General features: G+C 46.2%; 1 protein-coding gene across 3 annotated transcripts in view; it reads left to right on the forward strand.

The window, feature by feature from the left end:
* The window catches only part of LOC120297637 (unconventional myosin-Vb-like), a 213,394-nt gene that overhangs the window by 82,536 nt on the left and 118,745 nt on the right, over positions 1 to 12,113 (forward strand). The gene's annotated exons all lie outside the window — the stretch shown is intronic.

Genomic DNA, 12,113 nt, shown 5'->3' on the forward strand with positions numbered 1-12,113 from the left:
GAATATCGTTTTCCAGTTAGGTTGCAGGGAAACTGAGTCCCCATATTTAAGTCTTTGGTGAATTAAAAACACTTCCTAAAAGCTGGAGTTGCTTAGAATTGTGTCTGATTTAATCTTCCATCCATCTGCGCAACATATTTCTTATTTTTTCACAACACTTGTGAGTGGAACAACAGGATGTGAACCTTTGAGATACCTGTGAAGGGTGTTGTGGAGATGCCTGGGGCCAGGATGTTGATGGATGGAAGTGAGTTTTTATCAGGCCCTGAACGTAGTTTACTGGTTCAAGTAGTTGGTTTATTGTACAGTGTTTTGATTTTGTCCCCTACCAGGAGTTCTTTTTGGTAGATAGGTAGCAATAAAACATCACTGAATATATAAATCCAAGGTTATTGTTGAATTTGGACTGGGTTGGTTCAAAACACAGAATCCTTCCAATGCAATTATACAGCCAGCAGCTAGATCTGAAGTCATTTCCTTTATTCCAAAAACCTATCCATCCCTTCTCTTTTTACATAAGTTTATTGATTTTCAAAAAGGTGCAAAGTTAAAAAGATAAACAAAGATAAAGATAAACAAAAACAAACAAAAGATTTGAAAAAGTCCGTAGAAGAATAAAAGAGAAGGTGAAAGAAAGTAAAAGAAGAAAAAATAGAAAAAGAATGGCTTCTGACTTTCTTTGGAATGATACAAATAAAAGATAGACCAAATTCTGACTCTAAGATTAACATTTCTCTACATTATTTCCACAGTGCCATATTGTTGTTATTGTTAATTGCGAAGTCGTGTCCAACCCATCGCGACCCCATGGACAATGTTCCTCCAGACCTTTCTGTCCTCTACCATCTTCTGGAGTCCCTTGAAGCTCACGCCTCCTGCTTCAGGGTCTCTATCCAGCCCCCTCCTTCTCTGTTGTCCCCTTCTTCTATTGCCCTCAATCTTTCCCAGCATCAGGCTCTTCTCCAGTGAGTCCTTCCTTCTCATTAGGTGGCCAAAGTATTTGAGTTTCAACTTCAGGATCTGGCCTTCTAAAGAGCAGTCGGGGTTGATCTCTTCTAGGACTGACCGGTTTGAACGCCTTGTAGTCCAAGGGACTCGCAGGAGTCTTCTCCAGCCCCAGAGTTCAAAGGCCTCCATTCTTGCCAATACAGTGCCATATACTGTAATTCTAATCATCACATTCCCAAATCAACTTTTTCATTTTTTTCAGTTTATCATAAAAAGTTCAAAAGTGATGTCTAAGTAGTAATAATATTTGTCAAGCCTTTTCTTACATCGAGGCTGCCAGTTTTGCCATCTCTGTCCATTCCATCCATTTTACCCACCATTCTTCCAGTGTAGGAATTTGTAAGTCCTTCCACCTTTTGAGCATATGGAAGTCTCTCTGCTCTTATTGTGTATAAAGACAAAGTTCCATAAGATATTCCCATTTGTTTGTCCATTTAAGTCTCTGGGTTTAACTTTTAAAGTCTTCTGCTTTTCTCCTCCTCTTGACTGATCTACTTTTAAGAGTTCTTGGTCACGGCAGAGAATGAGGACGTAGCGGTATGTGGGAATGACCTTGAGAGACGGAAGAAGAGAGGCAGCCTTAGGGAAGGCCCAGCTGAAAGGTGACTTAGCCCACAGCAGTGAGGTGGGCAGGGCAAATGACTTAGAAGAGACCCTCCCCACTTTCTCAGGCTGTATGGTTGAGTGGGGAGATTTATCCTTTCCGACTTCAAGATTCTGTTAATGTCGTCAACCTTTCCGCCACGTCCGACCCACAGCAGCTCTATGGATCAGGCGTCTCCGTGGCCCTCTGCCTTGCACTGCCTCCTTCAGGTCTGGCGTGGTCATCCCGGGGTCATCCTTTATAGTGTCCAGTCAGCGGGCGCTAGGACGGCCCCTTCTCCTTTTCCCATGATCGCTCCCAGAACAATTGACTTTTCCAGTGAGTCGGCTCTCCTGGCCTGTCCAAAGTAGGGCAGCCTCTCTTTGGCAATCTTGGCTTCAAGTGATATTTTGGGTGATGTTTTGGTGATTGAGTTCGGTCTAGGACAGTGTTTCCCAAACTTGACAATTTTAAGGCATGAGGACTTCAACTCCCAGAATTCCACCGCCAGCGTTGCTGGCTGTGGAATTCTGGGAGTTGAAGTCCACATGCCTTAAAATTGTCAAGTTTGGGAAACACTGGTCTAGGACTTCTTTCTTTGGGATTTTTGGGGTGCATCAGAGTCGTCTCCAGCACCACAGTTTGAAGGTGTCCACCCTTCCCCCACCTGCCTTTTTCAGAGTCCCAGTAGCAATTGGAAAAAGCATTGTGTCAACTAATCTGCATCTGGCTGGGAGGCTGATGTCTTTGCCCTTCCGGATGTTATTCATGGCAGACCTGGCAGCTCTCCCAAAGGCGGCTGCCCGTCTTCTGATCTCAGGGCTGCCGTCACCACGTTGGTTGGTCTCAGAGCCCAGGAAGACGAATTCCTTTCCTGTTCCGATGGTCTCCTTGTCGCTCTGCACTCCGCCCTGTGTGTCCTCTGCAGCTGTCATTATCTTTGTTTTCTTGATGCTAAGGTGCAGTCCAAATTTTTCACTTTCATCTTCGACTCTCAAGGTTGATGTCACCTTGCAATAAAGGAGAATTAGTTCACCTGGCCCTGCTTCTTGTCTACCTTGCAAGGCTGGCAGAATGCAGACCGTACAAGCATTTGCAATGATGGTTTATTTCCCTGTCTTTTCATTCACCCTCTTTATTGCTTCCCTTTTATTAGCTTTATTCCCTTTTTTTAATCACTGGTTCTTTCTGTGTAACTTTAACATCGATAACTCTTGTGCCAGATTCAGAATGGTGATGAGCAGGGGTAATTAGGGTTTTATCCCCCCTCTCCTGTCCCAGGATTGGCCTGCATGGCAGTCCAAAGTGACCCGTGGGTTGTCCTGGGTGGGTCAGGGGGCTTTCTGCTGAAGTTTTTGTCTTTCAAGCGAGTTTAAGAACAGGGTGGATTCCGCATAATTAGAAACTTTTGCGGAACTGTTGATGTTGAACTAGCATATTTAACTTCTAAAAAGTTCCAAGACCCGTGCAGGAATACAAGATCTGCCTGAACACAATATGGGAAGTCCCTGACTTACAACAATTCATTTAGTGACCGTTCGAAATTATAATGGCACTGAAAAAAGTGACATGCCTGTTTTTCACACCTGCAACTTTTCCAGCATCCCCTCCCAGGGTCACGTGATCAAAATTCAGACGCTTGGCAACCGGCTCATATTTATGACAGTCGCAGTGTCCCCGGATCATGTGATCTTCTGACAAACAAAGTCAATGGGGATGCCAGATTCACTTAACATCTGTAGGAAAAAAGTCGTAAAATGGGACACAACTCACTTAACAACTGCTCTGCTTAGCAACAGAACGTCAAGGACTACCGGTATACCAGGCTGGCTGGGAATCCTGGGAGTGCTAGTCCAAACACACATGGAAGACTGGTGGAGGGTTAATACTGGGAGGAAGAATTCAGGGGAATGCTGAAGTCAAAGGGTGGGTCTGCCCAGGGCACTTTAAACTAAAGGAGAGTATTTTTTTGGTCTCTTTGTGTGCTCTTAAACCCACTTTTGCTGTGAAAGGACAAACCGCCTTCAGCTTGCTTATCTATTCCTAAGCCTCTGGTTTCTGTTTTGTCCCCAGTGCAGTGGATTCAAGCCACTGCTAGGAAGAAAAACCCACGTACATTTTTTTCCCTGTAGCTTTTCTCACTGAAACAGTCTACCTGCAAAAAGGTGGGTTTTCCCCATTTCTGGAAGGTTTTAAGCAGACGTTAGACATCTGCCTCTCAAGGATGCTTTGATGGGTTTTCCTGAACAACTGCAGAGAGCTTGAGACCCCCTCCCCACTGCAGAATTCTGTGGGGCTGCGTAGAAAGAAAAAAATCAGTTTTGAAGAGAAATAGCTTGCTCTAGACCAGGGCTTTTCAACCTTTTCACCCATTGTACCACTTTTAGGATATGGCAACATCCAAGGACCACCAGTCACCTAGCAAGGTCTCAAAAACTTGATGACCAAAACAAAAAAAAAGAAAAAAGTGATGAAGTACTGGTAGTCCTCGACTTACAACAGTTCGCTTAGTGACTGTTTGAAGTTACAATGGCACTGAAAAAAGTGCCGAGCAAGACACCTGCCTGTCCACCCGACGGCGCTCTTCCTCCTGTCCGAGGTTTTCATTGTTGTGAGCATTTCTGTTGAGGATTGGCAGCAGGGGGTGGTGGTGGGTGGGGTGGGGGGGTGTTTGGTTTTTATCCCCCCCCCCATCTGCTGGGTGGTTGCAGCAGGTTTTGGTCCCTTCACATGACCCTGTGACACTGTGACCGTCATAAATATGAATCGGTTGCCAAGCATTTGAATGTTCCAGCTGGAGCCTGGTGCTGATCCTGGCGCTTCCGCTGAGCCCCAACAGCCCTGCAGCTCCAGCCGTCTCTCGCTCAAGCTTGTGCGGTGCTGCCACCGGTTCAGCTCATTCCCCTCCCCACTACCACTTTTCTAGGATGGCCGCGTACCACCTGCCAGGTGCCAATGTATCATAGGTGGTACCCGTACCACTGGTTGAAAAGCCTTGGAATAGAAGAGAAGAGAATGACAGAAGAGAATAGAATAGAACAGAAGAGAATAGAATAGGGAAAGAATAGAATATTTTATTTAGCCAAGTGTGATCCCAATTGTGGTTCTGATTCAAGGGCTACTTGTACAGCTAGGAGCAGGATAGGAAAACAATTTAAATATTTCAAAGTCATACGGATGTAAACTGCTTAAATTTGAATATTCTCCAGTTTCTCCTCAATCTGAATTTCTTAGTTCTGCATGGTTTGAGGTCCTTTTTCTTGTTCTCCCTGTAGATTGTAAAGAAAAAGGCAAACATTTTTTTTCCCTTAGTGTAGTTGAAAATGCAGTTTGTTCCTTGTTGTAGATAAAGCTCCTTCTAGGATAAAATTGTACCCAGAAGTTGTCTGTAGGAGCAGAGCTAAGAATTTCTTCCTTCTTTCCTTCCTTCTCCTTCATTTAGAATTATCTTCCAATTTCTTTTTTGTTGCCTTTTTTTTAAAGGAGGGCACAGGGGCTTTATCATCCTTCCATAATATGCTGTTTGTTCCTTGTGCGTGTTTTGAACATTGTCACTTAGGAGAGCGGTGTAAAGTTTCATTCATCTTGTCTCACCCTGCAGTATTGAGATAATTTCCTGGTGGTGTTGGTTAAATGCTCCCAACTTCCTTGAGCCTCAGGTGTGCTAACAGCAAACTCCACAGTCTGTAAACAGATTGCAAATAAAAGAGAACAAAAGAATGGTGAAACGAAACAAAAACCTGTAATATGATATAATAACAACAACTGGTTGGTTTCTAGGAGGAACAGGGATGGGCGGCTAGGGGTGGGTGGGTGGGTTAATTGATTCCCCCCCCTTGGCTTGAAGAGGCCCACCTGTGGATACCCCTGGGAGCCTCATCTGGACTTTTCATATTTTTATCTAACCATGGGATGGATTTTGCCATTTTATTTTCCGGTTATCCTGGCGTGCTCTTCTCCTAAATGCAGGGACTGCAAAAGTAGGAAGCTTTAGCCATGCAATTTTGGGATTATTTGTAGAGCTTCTGGTTATTTTTAAATGTATGGACTTTATAATCCAGGGTTACATATGACCGAGATGTTGCTCAGTTCTGAGTTTAAACCAAAATGTTCGACAGTCACTGTTCCAGTATGTTTTATGCTCAAAAATTAACCTCAGAAGGATCGAAGACTGAGTCAACCTTGAGCCCCATCAGGATCGAACTCCCACTGTGGGTAGAGTTTGCCTGCAATACTGCACTTTAACCATTGGGCCACCAAAAATGTTGTACATCTCAGATGGAGGCATGTAAAGAAAATCAAGAGATATTCTGTGGCCCTTTAAGCTTGGCTGTTGGATCCCGGTCTTTCAACGTGCAAAATTGGCAGTTGGGGTTTTGATTGTTTGTTAATCCTACACACACTCACCACTGTTAAAGCCGGCAGCTATTTATTGAGTATAAGTTTATCATTCTAAACTAAGGAATCAATCGGTATTATGAGGCCTTATTCAACACTGACATTGGTCCAGGGTTATTTTATTCACAGTTTGTTAAATAAATCAGAGGAGTTCATATATAAAATTAAACCATGAAATATAATGTGACAGCTTTCTTAGGCTGACCTGGGAATGATTTTTAAGTAGTAGTGAGCCTGGAGTTCCACTCCTCTTAGAAGAGAGAAACCTAGATCAAAAATTAACTCTGGATGATTTTAAATATAAATTGAATGCCATTCACCTTCTTGCTTTGCCTGCATTGAATAATTGCTTAATCTACCATATCCCACAGCCCAGCTTGCTGGCAATTCTGGGAAGGGTTCAAGAACCCATATCTGTAGGAGAAGAGCCGACATAGCAGGTTGGAGTTAAATGTGTCAGCAGCCTAGAGTCCTCAGGTTGCCACAAAGGGTCCAAGCTCAGCCGCTCCTTGAATTATGTTGACGCTTATCGGCACTGATTCCATTTTCAACTCTAGTTGATGAGATTCTTGCGTATAGGCTTAAGTTGAAATGCAACTTAAGAGCACCTAACAAGTATTCAAAGGTTTCATGTAGCCTGGAACTATTGGTCATCCAGATTTGCCATTAAAAGTAGCTTCACACAGCAGATAAGACACAAGCTAACAATGTTGCTGGCTGTGGAATTCTGGGAGTTGAAGTCCTCATGCCTTAAAATTGTCAAGTTTGGGAAACACTGATTTAACACAATGGATGGGGAAGGACTTTCAGAGCCATAGCTTGTTTAATAAACACCAGCACTTCTTCTATCAAAGCCCCAGGTTCCAAAGAGAACGTCCATTGCAGCACAGCCCAAAGCTTTCTGTGATAAAACATATATAATTTTTGAAATTATATGACTGAGCTATTTAGAATCCTGCTTTCTTCAACCTCTGTAATTAGTACTAATAATCATACTAAACCAAGATAAAGGAATGTGCATATGTATGAAAAAGAAAAGATTGCACCAGGGCAATTCTTCGTAACCACATAATACGTGGTACTTTGTAGAACATTACGCATAAACTTAACATGAGGCATTTTTAAAATTAGTGTTAGGGTGTGAACTTTGGGCCTAGATAGATTCTTACCTATCTGTCATTAAGCTAAGATCACCAGTATTCTTCTGAGAAGTGCGTAATGTTGGAAAAGGTGGAAAGCAAAAGAGGAAAACCAGCATGTCCCAAAGATGCTTTTTCAAGAGGCAACTGGACTTTCCTGTTTTTCCTCTGAAGACGTTTCGCTTCTCATCCAAGAAGCTTCTTCAGCTCTAACTGGATGGTGGGAATGGCAGGATTTTATTCCTTGCAGACAGCTGGTCATTTGCATCCTTTTAGAGAGTCCTTGAGGCCGTCTGGAGGTTTAGGGTCACCTGAGTGGTGCAAATGGGTGTGGAGCCTTCTTGGGTCTGCTGAAAGGAGCAGCAGCAAAGTGGATGGACTTGGATACAGAGGCAGTGGGTGCCCTTTTGGAAGGGAGGATCTGAAGGATCAGGTGTCAGGCCACGCAGCCAGATCCACACGTATAGAGTTCAAGCTAACTACTTTATTATTTTCTGCCTATTATCTGGGAATCTTCCCAGACTGCTCACCTTCTCCTAGGCCAGTGGTTCTCAACCTGTGGGTCGGGACCCCATTTGGGGTCAAACGACCATTTCACGGGGGTCGCCAAACAAGGCTGTCCACCATTTTTTTCCCCTTTTCTTTGGCCACGCCCCTGGCACCCGCTGATGTATAAGTGGTTGGGGGTCACCACAACATGGGGAACTGTATTATGGGGTCGCGGCATTAGAAAGGTTGAGAACCACTGTCCTAGGAACAGATAGATAAGCCTCTGTGGAGCTTAGGGGGTCAGTTCTGGATCTTTTGTGGCAGCACAAGGCTTCAAGGCTAATTTCCTGCTTGAGACCCCCTCTCTGCCTGGCTGGGCTTTGGCAGCCCCAGATTGGGGACTCTGTGGTATCTAAGAGTTTTGTCTGTGTGGCAGTCAAAAGTCAACACAACGAAATGGTACATAATCCAATCAGTGGGACAAGTATTGCTGGGGGAAAAATTGCACTTGAGTGGGAATTTCCTGTATTGTCAATTTGGAGAGGATCACATGACTGGTGAAATCTAGAGGCCTTCATAGTCATGGATTAAAACCCAAGATCTCCTCCACAGATCCTTTGGGTCTGTAGGAGTAAAGTTCCCCCCTCCCCAATCAGGCTGAATTTCTTGTAGACAATCATGGGGAAAAGTGATGAATTATGATTTTGTAACAATGATTGGTGGACACCACCTGTATATTTTAATGCCCACCATTCATTACCTTGCCATTCAAGGTACAAATTCCAGTATTGTGCACTGTTGAGTCCTTGGTGGGAAGCAGACACGAGAAGCAGTTGAAGTTCTCAGTTTCCTTTATTCAGCGTTCAGCTTACAAGTAGATGGCTTCAGCAGCTCCCCAAACCTCCCAGCTTCTTATATAGACGCTTCCCGGGTAAATGTGTTACTTTTCCCGCGCCAGCACCCGCGCATGCGCACGGCGCTGGCGACAGCCTGTCTGGTCCCGGGCAGCTTTGCACCTGCCCGGGACTGCCTGCAAACGCCCGAGCCGTTTGCAAGGCTCGGGACATAACACCCCTTTCCCCCGGGCTAAAACTACTACCAACATATAATCATTTATTTTATGCAGTGTTCTGCTTCTCAGTGCTCCTATCGTTACCTGGCTTTTGTTTAGCCAGCAATGTTATGTAATCCTCTAAGTATTTAGGAGACTTCTTTGCTCTCTGTGACCTTCTCAGCTCTGGGTTACTAGCATGAGTTCCCTGACTGGAGGGAGATGTGAGCCTGTTCTCCTTATTTTGCCTTGGTGCCTTCCAAGGACTGTGCCCCAATGCCTGGCCTGCTTGCTTGCCCACCGGGCTCGTCAGGCCAGGGCTTCTGTCACTTTGTGACCTGGTTGACCTGCCTAGCTGTAGACCCTCGGGCCCCTTGAAGTGATAGCCACTGCTGGGCGTCTCTGTTGAACCTCCTAGGTCCGTCCAAGACCTGTCAGGAGGCTGACCATTCCCTGAACCCCGTTCTGTGTCCGGGCTTGTGTGGGTTCCTGTACTTTCCCAAAACTCAGTTACTCCCTGATTTGGGCTAGAGGTGTTGTAGTCGGGACTTGGTTCCTCGACCACCTCCCTGTATGTTTGACCCCCTGTAGAATTTGGGGTAAGGTCAGGCCAACCTTGGGGATTGTGTGCCAGCTCTCTTGTGGGGAATGATTTGTTGGGATGCCCCCGGGTATCCTCCGTGACTGGAGTGCTGTGTGATGTGTGTGGAAGGTGAGTATGCCCCCGGGGTGACTCCCTGGCTGGAGTAGGCGTGAGTGCCTGTTGTGTGGGTAAGCTCCATGAATTCCTTTTCGGAGCAATTGCGGAACCCTGGGATGGGCCGTTTGTGGCTCCATCAGTGGAGATGGGCAGCAGCTCGTGCCCTTCCCTTTGCTCCAAAGGGTCCCCCTCCCCCCCTGGAAAAGACCCAGGAGTCTCATCTGAAAAGTCCCGCCTAGGGCGGAGTTGGTCGATGTGCCGACGCAGGACACGACCGTTGTCCAGGGCAACCTCGTAGGAGAGAGGACCTGTGACCCTGGAAATAGAAGCGGGGACCCAGGTATGACCAGGCCCGTAATTGCGAGCCCAAACCGGGGCACCCACAAGTAGTTGTCTAGGTGCCCTAGGATGTGAGGTAGATGAAGGCAGTCTGTCCGGATGCAACCGGTCAAGTTTAGTAGTAAGTTGACGCCCCCAGCGAAGTTCAGCTGGGCTTCTCCCTGTAGAAGTGGACGGTGTGGTGCGATAAGAAAGGAGAAAGTCAGCCAACCTGTGATGCCAGTCCCCGTAGGTGAGTCTTTTCAAGGCGTCCTTTGTGATGCGCACCATACGTTCAGCCATACCGTTGGTGGACGGGTGGAAGGGTGCAGACGTGGCATGACGAATCATGTTAGCCTGTAAGAAAGCTTGGAATTTGGAGGAAGTGAATTGAGGGCCGTTGTCAGACACGATGACATCTGGAAGCCCGTGTGCAGCAAAAATCCCCCTCAGTACCTGAATAGTCTTTGCAGTGGTGGTGGAAGAGACAGGTACAACCTCAAGCCATTTTGAATGGCTGTCAACAAGGACCAAGAAGAACTGGCCCTGAAAGGGCCCAGCGTAGTCAATGTGCACCCTAGACCATGGGGACTGCGTTTTCTCCCATTTATGCACGGGAGCTTGGGGCATCTCTGGGCGAGATCGTTGGCACAGGTGGCATGCATGCACCTTAGCCTCAATATCCTTATCTAAAACAGGCCACCACAAGTGGCTGCGTGCAAGAGCCTTCATACGAACAATGCCAGGATGACCCTCGTGGAGGGATTCTAAGACCCTAGTCCTCATTGAGGAGGGAATGACAACTCTGTTTCCCCAAAGCAGACAACCCTGAGAAAGGGACAACTCGTTTCTTTTGGACCAGAAACTCTGAAACTCAGGACTAGGGCAGTGCTCAGGCCAACCGGACAAAACCCAGGAACGGACACGTGAAAGTGTGTGATCTGTACCTGTTTCAGCGGCAACATCCCTGGCACAAAGAGGGAGCTCGGGCAAGGCTTGGATTGATAGAATGTTGACAGCTGGCGCAGGGTCAGCTTCTACTACTGGCAGAGGCAATCTACTGAGGCCATCAGCATGGCCCATTTCTTTCCCAGGCTTGTGGAGTAAAGAAAAATCATATGCAGACAGAAAAATAGACCACCTAAGCATTCTAGGGGAAATGATTTGGGGAGTCTGCTTACGTGTGGTAAACAGTCCCAGCAGAGGCTTATGGTCAGTAAAGACCGTGAAATGCCTGCCATAGAGAAAATCGTGAAATTTTTTAATTCCAGCGACAACAGCCAGAGCCTCCCAGTCTATCTGAGCGTAGTTGCGCTCAGCAGAAGACAATGTTCTGGAGTAATATGCAACAGGAACCTGAGTTCCATCAGACCTGAGGTGGCTCAGGACAGCTCCTACCCCGTAAGGGGACGCATCACATGCGATGCACACAGGAAGAGATTCGTTGAAATGTGCAAGTACACTGTTAGAAGTGAGCAAGGCCTTGACTTTGTTAAAGCAAGCCTCATGTGTATGTGACCACTGCCACACTGCTTGTTTGTCTAGTAGCCTGTGAAGAGGCTCAGCTACACTAGCTTTATGTGGAAGAAAAGAATTGTAGAAATTCAGGAGGCCCAGGAAGGCCTGAAGTTCGGCCTTGGACTTTGGCCTAGGTGCTTCTAAAATAGCTGTCAGTTTGGATTCAGCAGGGTGAATCCCAGCAGCATCAATTTTGAACCCCAGAAATTCAGTAGAAGGCACCCCAATCTTGCATTTGTCTTTTTTGAGCTTGAGGCCTGACTTCCTGAATCTTAACAGAACAGCCCTTAGCCTTTCAGCTAGAATGTGTGTGGAGTCTCCTGCAATTAAGACATCATCAAAGTAGGGGCAAACCCCTGGTATACCCCGTAGTGTGTTTTCCATTACGCTTTGGAAAATCCCAGGAGCGACATTCACTCCAAACTGCAGCCTTTTTACCTTAAAGGCTCCCCTGTGGGTCACAATAGTCTGAGCTATAGCAGCATCATCATCAACAGGCAGCTGTTGATATGCTTGAGCTAGGTCAAGCTTTGCAAAAACGCGCCCCCCCTTGAGGGAGGCCAGAATATGACTGACCACAGGAACAGGATAGGCATGTTGCTGCAATGCCTTATTCAGAGTGCATTTGTAGTCAGCACAAATGCGAATGTCCCCATTTGCCTTTAGAGGCGTGACAATGGGGGTCTCCCAAGGACTGGAATCAACAGGTTCTAGGATTCCCTGTTGAATCAGTTTGTCTAACTCAGTGTCAATTTTACTCTTTAAAGCAAAAGGGACCCTTCTTGCTTTAATTCTAATGGGAGTGACAGTGGGGTCTAGCTTTAAGGACACAGGGGGTCCTTTGAATGTGCCCAGCTGGGGGCTGAAAACATCTGCAAATTCTTTGCAGACTTCCTGTAGGTCGAGTGT

This window comes from Crotalus tigris, unplaced genomic scaffold, assembly GCF_016545835.1.
Source record: "Crotalus tigris isolate CLP2741 ecotype Arizona unplaced genomic scaffold, ASM1654583v1 scf7180000023652.331455, whole genome shotgun sequence".
NCBI lineage: Eukaryota > Metazoa > Chordata > Lepidosauria > Squamata > Viperidae > Crotalus > Crotalus tigris.